Here is a 17,359-nt window from a genome sequence, read left to right as displayed (position 1 = left end):
CGCCCCGGCTCACACTCTCTCTCTCTCTCAAGAATAAATAAACATTAAAAAAATTTTATACTGAAAAATAAAAAAAATAAAAAAGAACAGTTTTTACATTTTTCAAAGGCTGAAGAAGTCAAAAGAATAATAACATTTGATGATATATGAAAACGGTTTGAAATTCAGATTTCAGAGGCCACAAATAAAGTTTTGTTGGAACACAGCTATGCTCACTCATTTACACATTGTCTGTGGCTGCTCTTATATGACAGCAGTAGAGTTGATTAGTCGCGACAGAGATTGTATGAACTTTGACATCTAAGATAGTCACTATTTGGCCCTTTACGTGAAAATTTTGCCACCATTTGCTGTAAGGCTTACGACATGGATCTTTCACTTATAACGGTTTTCCTTCGAATAACATTACATCACTTTGCGATATACACGTTAGAAACTTAACATCATACAGTCCTCCAATATTTTGTGTCATTTTTAAAAGTTTATTTATTTTGAGAGAGAGAGAGCCCGTGCTCGCGTGAGAGTAGGGGAGGGGCAGAGAGAGAGACAGAGAGTGAATCCCCAGCAGGCAGTGCTCAGCTCAGAGCCTCCTTTGGGGCTCAGTCCCCATGAACTGTGGGATCATGACCTGAGCCGAATTCAAGAGGTAGATGCTTAACCGAGTGAGACGTCCAGGCGCCCCACATTTTATTCTTTTTGATTTAAATAGTCAATTACCTATTAAACAAATTTTTAATTGAGAAGAATATTTTTTACATTTAACCCCATATTTTCCATTTGAGGTTCTATTCATTCCTCTGTGTAGATCCCAATTTCCATCCGGCATCACGTCCCTTCTGCTTAAAAAAACGTTAACATTTGTTATAGTGCAGGTTGACTAATGATAAATCCCTTTATTTTTGTGAGTGTTGGAAAAAAATCTTCTTTCGCTTTAATTTTTAATCTATTTTCACTAAGCTGGGGAGCCTGGGTGGCTCAGTCAGGTAAGTGTCTAATTCTTGATTTCCGCTCAGGTCATGCTCTCACAGTTCCTGAGTTCGAGCCCTGCGTCGGGCTTTGCGCTGACAGCGCGGAGCCTGTTTGGGATTCTCTGTCTCCCTCTCTCTCTGCTCCTCCTGTGCTCTTTCTCTCTCTCTCTCAAAAAACAAATAAATAAAACTTTAAGGAAAAGAGATATTTTCACTAAGCTTACAGATCTAGGTTGATAGTACCTCATTTACTCACAACTTAAAAACTTGTGTTCTATTTTCTACCGGCTGTATAGTACTCTGACAGTAAGGCTGTGATCATTTTATCTTTGTATGGGATGTCCCTTTCCCCCCTCTAGCTTCCTTGAAGATCTTCTCATTGTCACAGAACTTTCAGCAATTTGATTATAATGGACCTCGCTTTCATTTTGTGGTGAGCGTTGAGATTCTTGGATCTTTGGTTTCCTAGTTTTGGTCAAATTTGGGAAATGTTGAGTCCCTATTTTTCTGATTTCCCTCTCTTCCTGGGCTTAACACTACAAGGGTGTTGGGGTACTTGATATCTTGTCATAGGTCGCTGGTTCTCTTATGTTTTCGGTGTGCTTCTTTTCAGAAACGTTCTGCTGATGTGTCCTCAGATAGCTTCCAGTCTACCGATGGCCCCTTCTGCAATGTCTAAGATGCTGCTAATCCTATCTATTCAAGTCACATTTAGATTTTGCATATTTTTCATCTCTTCAGTGTGTCAGTCATAGGACTGTTCCCTTGAAGTGATGCGCCTCTTAAGATTTGTCTCTGTTTTTAATTTTTAGCGGTTTAACTACAATGTGCCTAAGTATGGTTTTCTTGTAATTACCCTATGTATCTTGATTCTTATGTCAAGTATAGAAAATTTGGGGCTAGTAATATTGTTTCTGCCCCATTATCTCTCCTCTTCTCCTTTTTTGGCCTCCAGAAACAGATGTTAGAACTTTTATTGTGTTGCATGTAACCGTAGCACCATTTTCTGTGTTCTTCATCTTTTTTCTTTCTTTTCCTGTCTGTGTTTCCATCTAGGTATTTCCTACTGAATTCTTTTCCGGTTCCCTAATTCTCACTTCTGCTCCGTCTGTCCTGCATTTAGATCTGCGTAATAAATTCTTCATTTTAGTTATTGTATTTTTTTCCATCCTAGGATTCCATTTGATTCTTTATTGTTCATTAAGCCCCCTTCTTTTATGAAACTCTACAGCTTTTCATCTGTTTTGTTATACGGTATGATCTTAGTTATTTTCAAACTGTGTCTTCATGGAAACAGCCAAGTTTGAGCATCAGAAGACCTTTCAGTCTACCTAATGCATGACCACTGTAGTTTTGAGAAGCGAATGTATAAAGTAATTTAAAACAATGAGGCTTACGTCTGTGGTGTGTGTGTGTGTGTGTGTGTGTGTGTGTGTTTATTAATGTGACAGTGGATAACTGAGTACTTGCTGATGGATGAATGACATTGGGTGGGTGCTGATGGATGAATGACAATGAAGATGTGTGTATATAAAGGCTAATCAATTCTGAACAATGATGAAAAGATTTTACAGCTAGGGCACCTGTCTGTCTCAGTTGGCAGAACATGTGACTCTTGATCTTGGGGTTGTGAGTTCGAGCGCCGGGTGCAGCAATTACTTACAATTGAAATCTTGGGGAAAAAAAGAAGAAAAGGTTTTACAACTGACCTTTCTAACTACGAAGGTTTCTACATTTGATCTGAGCTTAAAACCGGAAAGAAAAAAAAAACCCTGATAACTCCAATATCTGGATCTCCTGGGAGATTGTATTTTATGTGATCTGTTTCTCTCTTAGGTTTTAGGCATTAGTTCAGTTTCTTCGCATACATGATAATTAATTTTATTTAATGTGAAGCAATCTCACATTTATAGCATGGCCCCAAATATAGTACAAAAACCCATTTTCCTGACTCAGCTGAGGTGTGTTGCCACCATCCCCCAAACGCTTCAACTCATGATTCCCATGAACGAAGACATCCTCCTGGATGACCACAATGCCATCATCAAAATCAGGAAATTACCATTGGAACCTTACTCCCATCTAACCCACACCCTCCATGCACTTTTCACCAGTGATCCCAATAATGCCCTTGCAGCAAAACCATCCAGTACAGGGTCACATGTTACACTTGGCTCTCAGATATCTCTAGTCTCCTTCAATATGGAACAGTGTTTCCGTCTTTTCTTAACTACACTCTTGTAGATTAATCGACACTCTTGTAGATTAATCGACACTCTTGTAGATTATAGGCCAGTTATTTTGTAGACGTTCCCTTAAGTTGGACTTGTCCAATGTTTCCTCATGACTAGATTCGGTTTGTGCACTTTATGTAGCAATGTCACAGAAGCGATGCTCTGTGTCTCTCTCATTGCCTCCTATTGGGTAGTGCACGATTGTAAGTTGTCCTATTACTGCGATGTTTATTTTGACCTCTTGATTAAGTTGGTGTCTGCCGGCCTTCTCCACTGTAAAGTTACCCTTCTCCCTTTGCAATTGATAAATATTTTGTAGGAAAGCACGTTGAGATTATGTCAATATCCCATTCCACAACAAACTTTCCGTATTTGCATTCAGTGTATCAGTATGGAGTCATGGATTCCCATTTTACTCGGTAAATTATAATCTATTAATATCATTATTTATTTTGATGTTCCAAATAACCAGATCCTGCCAATGGAAGTCCCTTCCAGCTGGCTTCTGTATTCCTTTGACATGTCTCCATCATTCTTTGGATGCGTATTTTTAGAACAGCTTTATTGAGTATAATTCACATACCATACAATTCATCCATTTAAAGTGTACAATTCAGTGGTTTTTGGTACATTCACAGATGTGTGCGACCATTGCCGCAGTCAATTTTAGAACAGTTTCATTGTCTCAAAAGTAAACCTTGTAATCTTTAGCTATCATCCTCGTATCCTCCTGTCCCCACTTTAGCCCTAGGCAACCACTAATCTACTTTCCGTCTCTATACGTCTCCCTATTCTGGAACTTCATGTGAATGGGATCATATAACAGGTGGTGTTTTCTGGCTTTTTTTCACTCAGCATAATGTTTTCAAGGCTCATCCAAGGTGTAGCATATAGAATTATGGTAAAACATTGGATTGTGAGTAACTTGTTTGGCCGGTGTTCCGCAAGGCGAGCAAACCTTTCTAATAAATTTTAACTTGATAAACGAGCGATGTCTCGCAATACGAGTAGCACGTGACACCAAATGTCACAACTGAGCCAGTGGTTCTACTCTCTCTCTCTCTCTCTCTCTCTGTCTGTCTGCGGGATTGTGGGTGATCGTCTCCCATGCTCAGATGCTCGGGTCTCAGGCCCAGGTGACCACCGACGAGCTGACGGATCCGCATCGTGAGCAAAAAGCTCAAGAGGTTACGGAGGACTGCAGAGGAGGAGGGGAAAGGTGGAGGAATCCCTCACTTCAAATGAGATTAGGGAGATGTGTAAAATGTGGCCAACAGTGCAAAATTTTGTAGAAGATCACCATCCAAATAAGGCTGTAACAGTGCGAGCGATGAATCTGTTTAAGACAATGCAACGTCACATTTCTGTGAAATCCTCAAAAGGGGGCAAAAGCAAGTGTCATTGGATAGGTTCCTTGCTAAATTTCAGGAAAAGAGAAAGATTCCATGGAGCCCACAGATAGCAGTGATTCCGTGAGTGATAGTGAAAGTCATCCTCCACAATAACCTTCCTCTCCCTGGTCTCCTTCACACCAGCCACGAAGGTTTTCAAAGGTACGTGCAGGTGAATTTGTTTCTTTTTCTTTATATTTTGTATTTTCATCATTATCTTGTATTACATTACAGTATTGTAATCATTTTTTGTATGAATATTTTTGGGTTGTGGAACGAATCATCTGAGTTTCCATTATTTCTTATTGGGAAATTTGCTTTGATATACAAGTGCTTTGGATTACAAGGATGTTTCCGGAACAAATTAGGCTCGCAAACCAAGGTTTCCGTGTACTTTGTCCCTCTTTATGGCTGAATAATATTCCATTTTATGGATATACCATATTTTGTTTGTTTTCATCAGTTCATGGGCATTTGAGCTGTTTCCACCTTTTGACTATTATGAACGGTGTCGCTATAAACATTCCGGCACAAGCCTTTGTGTGGATATGTGTTTTTATTTCTCTTGGGTATGCTTAGAAATAGAATTGCTGGGGGGCGCCTGGGTGACTCAGTCAGTTGACCGACTTCAGCTCAGGTCATGATCTCACGGTTTGTGAGTTCGAGCCCCGTGTCGGGCTCTGTGCCGACAGCTCAGAGCCTGGAGCCTGCTTCGGATTCTCTGTCTCCCTCTCTCTCTGCCCCTCCCCCACTCATGCTCTGTCTCTCTGTGTCTCAGAAATAAATACACATTAAAAAAATTTTTTAAAAAGAAATAGAATGCTGGATCATATGGTAACTCTATTTAACCATTTCTGAGTATTTTCTGCACAAGATAAGTCAGGCTTGTCTTGTACTTTCCCTGCCCCAGCCCTGTAATCAGCCATTTCTCCAAGAAGTCCTGATTTCTTCTGGCAGACAATGGTATTTAGAAATCAAGATTTCAGGGGCGCCTGGGTGGCGCAGTCGGTTAAGCGTCCGACTTCAGCCAGGTCACGATCTTGCGGTCCGGGAGTTCGAGCCCCGCGTCGGGCTCTGGGCTGATGGCTCAGAGCCTGGAGCCTGTTTCCGATTCTGTGTCTCCCTCTCTCTCTGCCCCTACCCCGTTCATGCTCTGTCTCTCTCTGTCCCAAAAATAAATAAACATTGAAAAAAAAATTAAAAAAAAAAAAAAAAAGAAATCAAGATTTCAGCATAGCATGACGTTTAGAGTTACCAAATCACTGTGTTGTAAGCCTGAAGCTAATGTTCACATTTTGTGTCAACTACACTTCAATTTAAAAAAAAAAAAAAGAAAGAAAGAAAGAAAAGGGGCACCTGGGTGGCTCAGTCTGTTAAGCATCCGATTCTTGATATAGGCTCAGGTCATGATCTCACGGTTCGATTCATGAGATCAAGCCCTGGGTCAGTCTCAGTGCTGACAGTGTGGAGCCTGCTTGGGATTCTCTCCCTCCCTCTCCCTCTGCTTCTCCCTCACTTGCTCTCTCTCTCTCTCTCTCTCTCTCAAAATAAATAAACATTAAAAAAAAAAGAAATCAAGACTTGGTGCTAGCTATGCTTGTTATCATTAAGATGTCACTGCTCCCCAAGCCCTTGCAGTAGATGAAGCTAGGAAATATACGCACGTATGTACATAAATGTGCAGACATCGACGCATACACACAACATAAACACATATACACATTTACATCAACAATTATTTTTATATCGACTTGCTTTGAAAATCACGAGATCTCACCAATACCTCCAATTCCAGTCTAACACCGTAGGGTTCATTCCAGTTTTCTTCCCTTCCATATTTGCAACACCCTTTGCCAACGTGGAGAAACCTGCTTCATTCCCTCCACGTATGTACTTACCGGATCGGTCCCACTGTGGGTAACCATGGCCCATTGCCACTGCTTGCCATGCAGACCCCTCTTCAGCCCTCCTGGGCTCCCACACCTGCCTCAGGCCACCCCCACCGCCCCTTCTCCCATCTGGACATGTTTTTCACCCCCACAGGCTCTGACATCCAAGGCTTTGGATGCCCTGCCCCTCTCCAGCCCACCCCTGCAGATGCCCTTCTCATCCCCCTGAGGACTCCACTTCCCAGTGCTTGGCCACTACCTTGGTCCAGTGCCCCCTTCACGGCCTCAAGGTCCAACCGATCTCCCTCACTCAGCTGGCTCCACGTGGATATCTTCCTTATCTCGTATGGGCTTTGACATCCCACAGTAGTGCCTTCCTCCTTGGATGCCCTCCTTTGTCTGCTTGAGCTCTGACATTCAGGAGAGGCCATCTGCTTACATGACTGAGCTTTGACTTTCTCCTCTCTCTCTCTTTCTCTCTCTCTCTCTGCACTCCCACCCCCAACACCCACCTGCTCTGCTCTGGCTGTCCCCCCAAGCAGGAAAGCCCTCCTTACTTCACTTGAGCTCTGAAACCATTGCCGGACACACCCCCACCCCACCCCCCACCAAGGGACATTCACCTTGGTCCACTTACCTAAAGGCTTCTGGACTGAACTGTGCTTAAAGGGAAGGGAATAGAAGGGAAGAGGAAAAGAAAGAGAGGGGCGAGGAGGAGGAGGAGGAGGAGGAGGAAGACAGCTGCCTGGCAAATTTTTTTTTTTTTTAATTGAAAGGTGGATGTTGTGTGTGACAGGTGGTGGAGGGTCTGGTTGATGGCCTCTTCTCCCACAGAGAACTTCACTTCCTTCTCCAGACAGAGTCCCTTCCAGGGTCCCAATGGTAAGCCAGATCAGAGCAGGCTGAAGAGTGAGCCCAATGGCAGCGAAGACAGCCTTTGTAAGAAGTGTGCCCGGAAGGGAAGAGAGCGCCAGGAAGGTGATGTGGGGGCTCAGGAGTGCAGGGTGGTGAGAGACACCAGCACGCATATGTGGACATATGTGGGCGGATGGGAAGGAGGCTCCACCATGGGATGTGTGGGCAGCCCCGGGAGAACCGGGGTGGGGAGCTGGGGCAAGAGTGCAGGGCCCCGAGCCTGGGGAGGCGGGCTTTGGCCAGGATGGGGTACCAACCGCCTCATAGGGTGAGGGGAGGAAACGCTAGCTCGGGCCTGCCAGGTGTATGGGACTTGGGCTGGGTCGCCGCCTGCATCTGTGTGCGTCTCCATGCGGCTCTTTCCCGGACTGGCTGAGGTGAGCTCACCGCAGAGAAGGGTAGCCCAGGGTGGGGGGGAAGGAGGGAGAGGGAACCGGATGCAGTGGGGAGGGGGGGATATCGACCTAGCATGGGGGGATGTCAGTGAAAGCGGGGGGGGGGGGGGGGGGGGGGGAGTGTGGCGGCAGGGGGGAGCTCCAGGAGGGGAAGAACCTGGGGCGGGGGTGTTATTAATTGGAAGGGGACTTGGAGGTCCCATCTCTTTGTCTAGACGGGGAGCACCTGAGAGCAGTGACTGTCCCTTTCCCTCTGATAATGGTCCCAGCGCAGAGCCTCCCTGTAGGAAGTGAAGAGGCAGCCTCTTTTCTCATTTTTTTTCCAGGGCGGGGGGAGGGGAGCAGTGTGAGCCCCAGATTTGCTGCTTCATGGCGGGTGTGGGAAAGTGAGGGTCCCTCCCCTCTGCCTCCCTCCCCTCCCCAGTTAGGCCTTTTGCCCCCCAGGGATATTGGATCAGACCAGTGTTCTGGGTAGGGGGTGAGAGAGGGGGTAGGGAAGGGGCTGGGGGCTTTCTCTCCCCCTCCCTCCATCCACCATGGGTCAGGCAGGGGTGGGGCGGGGGTGGGGGGGACCAGCAGCCCCAGGCTGGATTTGTTTCTCATTTTGCTCTTGGCTCTTCTGGTGGAAAAATCGAAGCTCTCCCTTTGGTACAGCTGAGGCTGAGAGGAGAAAGGCAAGCGTGGCTGGGAGGCTGTCCTGGCGGGGAAGTTGAGGGGCAGGCGGAGCCTGGCTGGGAGAGACTGTCCCCCCTTCTCAGCCCCCTCTGCTTCTACGTGGCTCTCCAGGCCCAGGCTTCAGTCCTGCAAGGCTGAGGTGGAGGGGGCGGGGCCTGGGAGGAGGCCAGCACTGGCTTGGGTTCAGCCTCAGGCCCATAGCACCCTCTCCCCGGCTTGTCTCCAGAGCTGCCTCCAAAGGGTGACTTCAAGTCCCCTTGGTGTCCTAGAAGGAACCACTGGGAAGCTGCAGCAAAAGGGAGCTGAGTCAGGCTAGAACAGGGCTTTTTCCTAAAGGGGAGGCAAGCTGTGTGCTCAGAGTGTTCCCCAGACAACCACCGGGCCCTTCCTGAACACTTGAGGACACGGGAAGCCTCTCTGTGCATTATCCAGGTCACGTTCACAGCCACCCTAAGCAGCAACAGCCATCCCCATTTTACAGGGGGAGGAAACTGAGGCTCTGAGAGGCCAAGGTTTGCAGAGCCTCTAAGTGGCAGAGTCAGGGTTTGAACCCACTTGTGCCTGGCACATTGGATGGTGTTCTTTCCTGGAAACACTGGCAAGCCTTCCTCCCCCGGGGCCCGGAGCCCCCTGAACAGCTCTTGGTGAGCTGCCCCATCAGGGAGAGAACCTTCAGGAATCCGAGAGGTGCTTGGAGCCATGCCCTTGCCTCAGCCCTGTCCCGCAGTCTCTCCCAGCGTCTCCAGCACCTTCTTTGGCAGAGAGGAACCTGGGGAGATCTCCCACCCACCCCCACTCCATTTTTCCAGCCACTCCAGTCCCTCACCCAGGCCCCCTTTCCAGCCTGATGGAAAGAGGAGCCCAGAGAGGAGCCCAACCACTTTCCCTCTGGAATCTGCTGCCTCGGCTTTCGGATGGAGAAACCATCTGGAGTGTATTACGGGCGGTGGAGACAGCCGAGAGCAGGAAAATGTGAGTTGGCCCCCGAGACTCCCGTCTGCAGGAAGAAGGGGCTCAGTGCTCTTCAGAGGATGGGCCAGCAGCTGCCCCCACTTCCCCAGTCCCCGGAGGGGGCAGATAAGAGATGTGCCCCGGGGAGAGGGTGGCCTGGGGAGGACCGTGCCCAGGCCTCTGGACACCTCTGTGGAGCCCTGCTTGAACCTGCTTCTCTTACCTACCCTCCCATTTCACAGATGAAACGGAGGTCCAGAGAGGGATAGTAACTTCCCCCAGGATCACACAGCAAGTCAGGAGGAACAAGATCGGAGGGGTGAGGGCCCTCTAGGCTCTTCCTTGGTGGGGGGGGGGGAGGGGGGAGGGCAGGAGCCCCTCCCCTGCACAGCCCCAGCTCCAGACGTGGCAGGGCCAGCAGGAGTGAGGTTTCTCTGCTCCCTCCCAAGTGCCGTGCTGGCGGCTCCCGAAATAAAAATCAAATGTGGGCTTGGCAGAGCGAGCGGGGTGGGAGAGCAGCCGGCAGCGAGTGGCGGCAACGCTGGGTTTCATTCTTTCCATTGTAACTTCACCTCCTAACCTCTGGCATTTTAATTATTCTCCTACCCGCTTGCTGCTGCTGCTGCTGCTGGGGCCAGAGGGTGAGCTCACCCTTTCCTCCGGCCAGGGAGGGGGCGGCCGCTGCCGGGACCCCCAGCCTCCAGCCTGCTCCCGGGAAGCTGGGGGGTGGTGGGAGGGGGCGGCGCCGGGCAGGGGTCACAGGCCTAGAGGCTTCCTTCTGCCTCTGCCATCCCCGGCGGGGGGGGGGGGGGGGGTGCCCAGAAAGGGCCAGGCTCCCAGACATCCAGCCTGGCACCTAAGGTTCCATGTGTGAATCATTAGGTCCTCACATCCACGGCTCCATTTAACGGTGGCCACTGTCTTCGGCCAACGCGTTACAGGCCCACTGCCCGCTTTGTGTGCCGCAGCCATGCTCAGTGTGTGCAGAGCGGGGCCTAGGACCCGGGGCCCCGGGGCTCCCGGTCTGCGCTCTTGCCAGACCCGGGAAGAGGGCTAGAACAGCTCAGGCCTGATCATTTGCCTCATCGCCCCAGAGTGTCCATTCCCCCCACCTCCCCCGATGGTAAGTGATTTAAAGCATTTTTTTTCGTATTAAAACACGCAAGGGCATAGTAGGGGGTAGGAAGCAAAGTGGCCTGTGAACATTTTTTACAAGTTCCCAGGAGAGATCGCCACTTGGGGCTGCCCCCGGATGCCAGGGAACAGCATCCTCCCCCACCCCCCCGGGCCTGGCCGTGAAGTGGGATGACACATTGGGCTTATCTGTGTGTGGCTCGTTTAGTTGGGGCCCCGGACTGCTGCTGAAGATGCTGGTGGGTGACGGTGGGCAGCCTGGGCCCATCCCGGGCTGCAGAGGCCCGGAGCTGGAGCCCTCTGTCGATTCTTGTGCCTCCTGGGAGGTCGGTTTCCACGGGACACGTAGCACAGGCCCAGGGAAGCCTCCACTTGGAGCCCCAGGGCCCACCGAGGCCTCCTGCTTGGCCGCCAGCTCCTGGAAACTCCCCCCCCCCCCCACCGCCTCCCTGCCTAGCCCTGGGAGGAAGCCCTCTGTCTTCCTCTTCCTTGCCCTGTCAGTCTCCCCTGAATGCATGTTCCATCAACGAGCAGCTCCTGGACACCTACCCTGCCCGTGCCGCGCCTCGTCGTGGGCAGTTAGGGTCTCTGCCCCAGTAGAGTTTCCAGAAGCAAGGAGCAAAGTGCAGTGCCCTCGGTGCAAACGTGAGCGTCGTGGTGGGGGCGCGCAAGGCTGCGGCAGCCCTGGGAAGCAAATTCCTGACCCAAGCTTGCTGAGCGGAGCATCAGGAAACGCGTCCCAGATTGAGTGCTAACTGGGAGGAGCCCCCCGGGGAAGAGCGTGGCTGGCCTCGGGAGCATCCCTGCGAAGGCCCAGTGATGAGAGACAACCCAGTACGGAAGCTGCAGGTGTAGCAGAAGCTGCAGGTGTAGAGGCTGATGGGGTGGTGGGGGGGAGGGGTGGGGGAGGGGGAGATGCAGGGGCGCCTATGGTGGGGGGTGGGCAGGTAGGATGACGCGATCAAGTGGGTGCTTTGGGAAGATTTCTGGGTGACATGTGGAGGACTGGCTGGAGAGCGGTCAGAACGCAGGTGGGGAGGCCGCTCAGGAGGCTGCCACAGAGGTCCGGGTGGGAGGTGACAGTGGCCAGGCCCAGGCCAGTGGCAGCAGGGTGGCAAGGGGTAGGTAGCCAGACTGACTGGGCTTCAGGAGGCAGAAGTCACAGGACTTGGTGACAGATTGGCAAAGGGATAAGGGCTGGCGCCTGGGTTTCTGGTTTGACCATCTCGCCAGGAGCTTTATTGCCGAACGTGGTGACTTTGATACACCTGTGCGGCATCCGAGTGGATGGTTCCGGGTGAGCTGGATGCGTGAAGGGTCCCTGGAGACAGTGCAGAGAGAAGAGGCCAGGCCCACACCCGAGGGAAGACAGAGGAGACAGAGCCCGCTAAGGAGTTGGAGAAGGAGTAGGACAAAGAGGCAGGTGGGAAACTGGGACAGGAAGGGGCCGCCAAAGCCCCCAAAGGAGGAGGCTTTCTAGAAGGCCAATGGCCAGAGGTGAAGCTGGCTGACGTCTGAGAAGGGACATATGGTCTAGGGACCAAGAAGCCTTTGCCTTTTCCCTGACCCCGGCCTCCCTCAACTCTCTGTTTCACAGCACCCCCATCCTAAACCCCACCACCCTCACCCTTCAATGCCCCTCCCTCTTCCCCATGTACCCTCTTTACCCTCCCTCTTTCTCTCTGACCCGAGGCTCAACATCTTTCTCAGAGAAACTCCACGCCACCCTTACCCCACTTGGGTCCTGGCTGCCCTCCCCGGCTCCCGAAATCACCCACCACCCCCACCATCACCAACAACAACATACACCATCACATTCACCTCTCACCAGAGAGTCACCCAGATCCAGAAGCTGGGGCAGAGAGGAGCACCCATCCCAATCTGACCTCCTGGGTAGCTCATAGCCTCCTCGATTGAGCCCTAGGCTCAGGCTCTAGGCCAGCTCCAGGCCAGCCTGGCGCTCAGGGGCCTACAGCCTAAAGGAGAGAGAAGCAAGGGCCTGACAGGCCCGTGCCGATGGAGAGGAGAGGCCCAGAGAACAAGCTGTGGCTGTCTGGACCCAGCAGAGGGGCCCTCGTGGACTTCATGGAAAAGGTGACTCTGCCTGGGACCTTGAAGAACTAGCAGGATTTGGTCAAATGGCCATGGGAGCAGAAGGAGGAGGGAAGGGTGAGAAAGGGTGTGCAGGTGGAAAGGGATCCACATGTGCACAGCAGCCCGTAGCTCAGGGTGGCCGGTGGCCCCAAAGCGGGGAGGGGGGGCAGGGGGCTTCAAGGTGAAGGGGCCAGATCACAGGGGCCTGGAGTGCCAAGGGAGAAGGCGTCAGACTTTGTCTGCTGCCTCTTGACCTGGGGCTTACCGATCTGGCGCTGTTTCCCTATTCATTCATTCATTCATTCATTCATTCACTTATTCAGGAAATATCTGAGATCCTACTCTGTGCTAGGCAAGTGCTGAAGATACTGTGAGGGACAGAACAAAGTCCCTGACATCCCAGAGTTTAAATAAATTCCAGGAAGAGACACAGACTATAACGCCATAAACAAATTAAGACTAAAAATTAAGATCATGATAGGGGTTGTGAGGAACATAATGACTGGCCAGTCTTTGAGGGTAGAGACTGTGACCGAGGGCTCCCTGTGGGCAGAGCCCGCGTCTCCTCCATCGGACTGGGAGCCCTGCCCCTCTGAGGAAGGACAGAGAACGGAGCATCCGGGAACAAAAGCTGAGATTCTCAGTTCCCAGGAATGGCTGCTTCCCCAGCCCAAGGACCCTCCAGCAGGGCCCTCTGTGGCAGTGCCCACATGCTGACCACACCCCCACACCCCAGCCATCACAGTCCCTCTTCTTGGTGCCTGGTGGCATAAGGAGGGCTGAGACCCATGAGCCGGAGCCCAGGCTATAGGAAGCAGGTGCAGCGGGTCCGGGAAGGTCTCTATAGACGGACCCGGGATCCGAGGGTGGGGGCAATCTTGGAAAGGAACCCCCCTTCCCAGCCAGGCCTGAGGGAGAGGGCTTCTCTCCCCCCTCCCCTCAAACTCCCACCCCATTAAACCCTTAAATTAACCTCAGCCCCACCCGAGCTGGAGAGAGTGCCCCAAAATAAATCTTAAATTACATGCTGCCTGGGGGCAACCACAGCTCTCCTTCCTCCCTCTCCAGCAAGCAGACCCGCCCCACACAATGCTGGGGGGGGGCCTCCCCCCAAATGGCTATTTATACAGCTCCCCTTTTTGCTGTCTGGCCTGGTTGCCTTTGGGTGGGTGAGGCCCAAGCAGGCTACATGGCTCTCCTGGGAGGGTGAAGTGGATGGGGGAGGCTGTGAGACTCTCCAGGGTCTGACCGGGCATGGGGACATCATTTATGGGCCCCATCAGGATACTCTGGGGCCCTGCTAACATTACACCCAGGCAGTGCATATATCTGGATCATGGGCACAGCGGGCATCTGGTCACCTAGCAAAGGGGCCCAGACTGCAGCCTCCCAGAGCACGGCTTTCTCATGAATGAGAGAGAGAGAGAGAGAGAGAGAGAGAGAGGTGTCCTTGCTCCCTAGCTGCCCACTGAGCAGTTCTGAGGATGGGCACCACTTCCCCACCCACCCGGCAAGGACAAGGCTGCTCTGGCCCCAAGGACCCCAAGCACGGGGAGAGCCTGGTGGGGGTGCTTGGCAAAGAGAGTGGGAAGCTGGACGCGGTCATTTTGAGACCCCAGGCCTAGGCCAAGAACCTCCCTGGAAAAGCCACCTTCCATTCTGGGAACCTGGTCCCGAACTGGGGCCGCTCCCCTCACGGAGTACAGAGGAGGGAGGGGAGGGCAGAGGCAAGAGAGAAGGAACCGGACAAGACAGTGGGAGACAGAGATTGCACACACAGAGAAACAGAAATCAGGAAAGAGACAGACGCAGAAGCACCGAGGTTTGGGACAACACGGAGGTTGCGAGGACATGGCCTCTCCTGGGTGGCGCCCGTGGGCCTGGACCCCTGTCCCCTGTCCCCTGGCTCCTGCTCTCCAGGAGGGCAGGTGTAGGGCCTCCAGGCCACCCCAGGAGAGAGACTCTCCCGCTGCTCCTCCATGCCCCACCCCTGCCCACACCCCCTCCCCCCCACCCCTACAACCTGCCCCTCAAAGGGCTTCGAGGGGGCTGAGGCTTCTCCTCCCTCTCCATTGCCCTGCGGGAGGGGGCAGCAGTGAGGTCAGAAGGCGGACAGGTAAACAGGTGGCCCCTCTTACTAGGGACTCAGCCCCAGAGGAGGGGAGGGGAGAGTTGCAGAGGAAGGGGGTGGAGGGGGGGTAAAGGAGCAGGAGAACCGGCCCGCGGAGGAGCTGGCTTGCAGGCCTGAGTCCTAGGAGGAGAGAGAGACATGGCCCAGGGATCCGGCAGTGGGTGTGGTACTACTGTGTCCGGAGGACAGGGGGAGGGGTTAGAGGATCCCACCAAGGCTGCCGGGGACAGATGAGGACCCCTGCAGCACGGAGGGCAGCGAGTTACAACAGCCCTCCGCCCATACAGGTGGCGACGCATCGCCTCCCTATTAAACTGGGTTACCCGTCCGTCCGTTTACCAGGTCCCCAGGCCTGAAAACACAGTTTTTTTGGGGGGGGTGGCCCGGGACGTCAGACCTGCCATTTAGCTGGAGGAGGCCACCCAAACCACCGCAGAGCCTCGAGTGGAGAAGCAGTGCCCAGCTCGAGGCAGGCACCGGCTCAGACACTTAGTGCTTTGTTTACCCTGGCACGGGCAGCTGGCACAGGTGGGGCTCTCCAGGGAGCGGCCAGAGGCGCGGCCAGCAGACGCACCTGGAGGCCAAAAACGAAGGCGAGGACTGCGGGGCTCGGGGAGAGGTGCCTGGAGGGACGTCTAGCCCAGCTGCAAACCTGGGCCTCGCTCTGCACGCCCCCCCCACCAGAGCTCAGCGGCCTCTCAGCTGTCCTGCGAGAGACCATCACGCGGGGCCAGGCCAGGGGTCGGCGGCGGGAGAAACAGCAGCTCTGAGGATTCTGGAAGTCCCCTCCCAACCCGTCCCCAGGAAGCGGGGAGGCTGGAGGAGGTGGAGGAAGCCCCAGGACTTCGGAGCCCCGGGCTAGCGTGCCTGGACACCTCTAGGCTCCCCGGGTTCGAGGCACCACTGACCCTCCACACCCAAAGGCACATGTGGTTTCCCAAGCTTGAGAACGCACTGTCACAGCCTCCCACCCTGCCGATCACCACACAGACCCAGTGTCCACATTCTTTCTCCACCGCACAGACCCTACCCCCACCCCCAGCCCACCACACCCAACCCACGCGGAATCTTCTACGACTCAGCTCACAAATACAGCTTATAGGTGTCAGACACACGATGCTCACCCCGACACCCCCTACCCCACATATAACCTACATTCCAGCAGCAAAGTCACATGCACACACACATACACACACACACACACACACACACACACACACCCTCCTCCCAGCGCCACGCCCCCAGGTGAACCAAGAGGGGTCTAACATTTCAGTCCCGTTCCCCCCCATCTCTATCCCCCTCCCACCTCCCTTCCCCACTCCCTCCGCACTCACTGCGTTCCCCCCCCCCCCACCTTCTGTCTCTGCCTCTTTGTCTCTGGGCGACCTCCTAGCTGGGCCCCTGGCCCTGGGACCTCACTTCTCTCCTCTCCCCCATCTGCACACGGGCTGCACATCTGGGCAGCTCCCTGCGGCTACCACTCCACCAGCCCGGTCTGGGGGCTCCAAAGGAAGGGGAACAGCAGCTGGCGGTGGCTCAGGGGGCCTCACTTCCCCCTGCTTGTCATCCACCGCCCCCCCCATGGACCGCCCACCCCTCCCCATTCCAGGCTGAGTCATCCCCACATCTGGAGCCTCAGCACATCTGGAAGAGCTGAAGCCTGTGTAGCCAGCTCCACGTGGACACCCCCCCCCAAACTGCATTTCACTCCCCCCCCCCCGCCCCCAACAGAAGCTGGTGTCCGGCCCCTCCGTCCCCGCCCGGGGCCAGGGCCCAGATCACCTAGCAGGCAGGCCAGCACTCCAGTGCCAGCCTCTGCAACAGGACGTCCACTGACCACAGGACCTCTCCCAGGTGACGGTAACTTTGGCCACTTGGTGCCCACCCCACTGAGGGGGCAGAACAGCACTGGCCTTGGGGGAGGCCAAGCCCCAGGCGGGGGGAGGCGGGCGAGCCAGGCAGTGAAGGAGGCAGTGGTTTGGCCCAGCAGGCAGAGGGAGTTTATCCTGGCGCGGGGCCCCAAAGCCAAACATCCTTCACTAACCTCGCAGACACATCAAAGCCGGCCAGGAAGGGGCCCTTCAGTAGAGGAAACCTGCAGTCCTGGAGGCCTAACAGCCTGGCTCCAGGCACAGGACCACCCTGTCCCACTCGGCAGCCCAGGCGCAGGTTGGGCACAGCGGTCCCAGAGCCAGCGGGCAGAAGACATTTCTACCCCCACCCCCACCCCCCCCACCCCCAGCCCCGCCAGGGCTGCAGACAGGGTGGTGATTTGCCCTGGTGGCGGTGGCACAACTGGCACCAGGACTTAGCTTGGGCCCCAGACTTGCCCCCTCCCATCCTCCGGGCAGGAGAGGCCGGTGGGCTCACTGTGGCCCGTAGCCTGGAGGGGGAGGGCGTGCTCAACTGTAGGGGCTCTGACTTCATCCCCCAGCCTCCCTTGTTCAGGAAGGGACCTCTCCGCGTGGATGAGGGAGGCCAGAGAGGGCAGGGGGCTTCGGCGCTGGGAGGAGAAGGAAGCTTCGGGAAAATAGAAGACCGAGTGGGAAGAAGAGAACTGGGCTGCCGGCCACGGGGCCTCT

General features: G+C 53.7%; 1 long non-coding RNA gene and 2 other non-coding genes across 3 annotated transcripts; all 3 read left to right on the top strand.

The window, feature by feature from the left end:
• The first annotated feature begins 2,247 nt into the window (after positions 1-2,247).
• On the top strand, positions 2,248-2,327 carry LOC123604742. The gene has a single exon (XR_006715474.1). It is a non-coding gene; the product is annotated as a small nucleolar RNA U2-19 (small nucleolar RNA).
• A 320-nt stretch (positions 2,328-2,647) lies between these two features.
• On the top strand, positions 2,648-2,717 carry LOC123604740. The gene has a single exon (XR_006715472.1). It is a non-coding gene; the product is annotated as a small nucleolar RNA U2-30 (small nucleolar RNA).
• A 4,518-nt stretch (positions 2,718-7,235) lies between these two features.
• On the top strand, positions 7,236-11,401 carry LOC123603476. The gene is made up of 3 exons (XR_006714901.1): positions 7,236-7,774; positions 9,277-9,439; positions 9,661-11,401. It is a non-coding gene; the product is annotated as an uncharacterized LOC123603476 (long non-coding RNA).
• Positions 11,402-17,359: the final 5,958 nt, after the last annotated feature.

This window comes from Leopardus geoffroyi, chromosome E1, assembly GCF_018350155.1.
Source record: "Leopardus geoffroyi isolate Oge1 chromosome E1, O.geoffroyi_Oge1_pat1.0, whole genome shotgun sequence".
NCBI lineage: Eukaryota > Metazoa > Chordata > Mammalia > Carnivora > Felidae > Leopardus > Leopardus geoffroyi.
The sequence above is the reverse complement of the archived record's forward strand: the minus strand, read 5'-3'. Positions and strand labels throughout refer to the sequence as shown.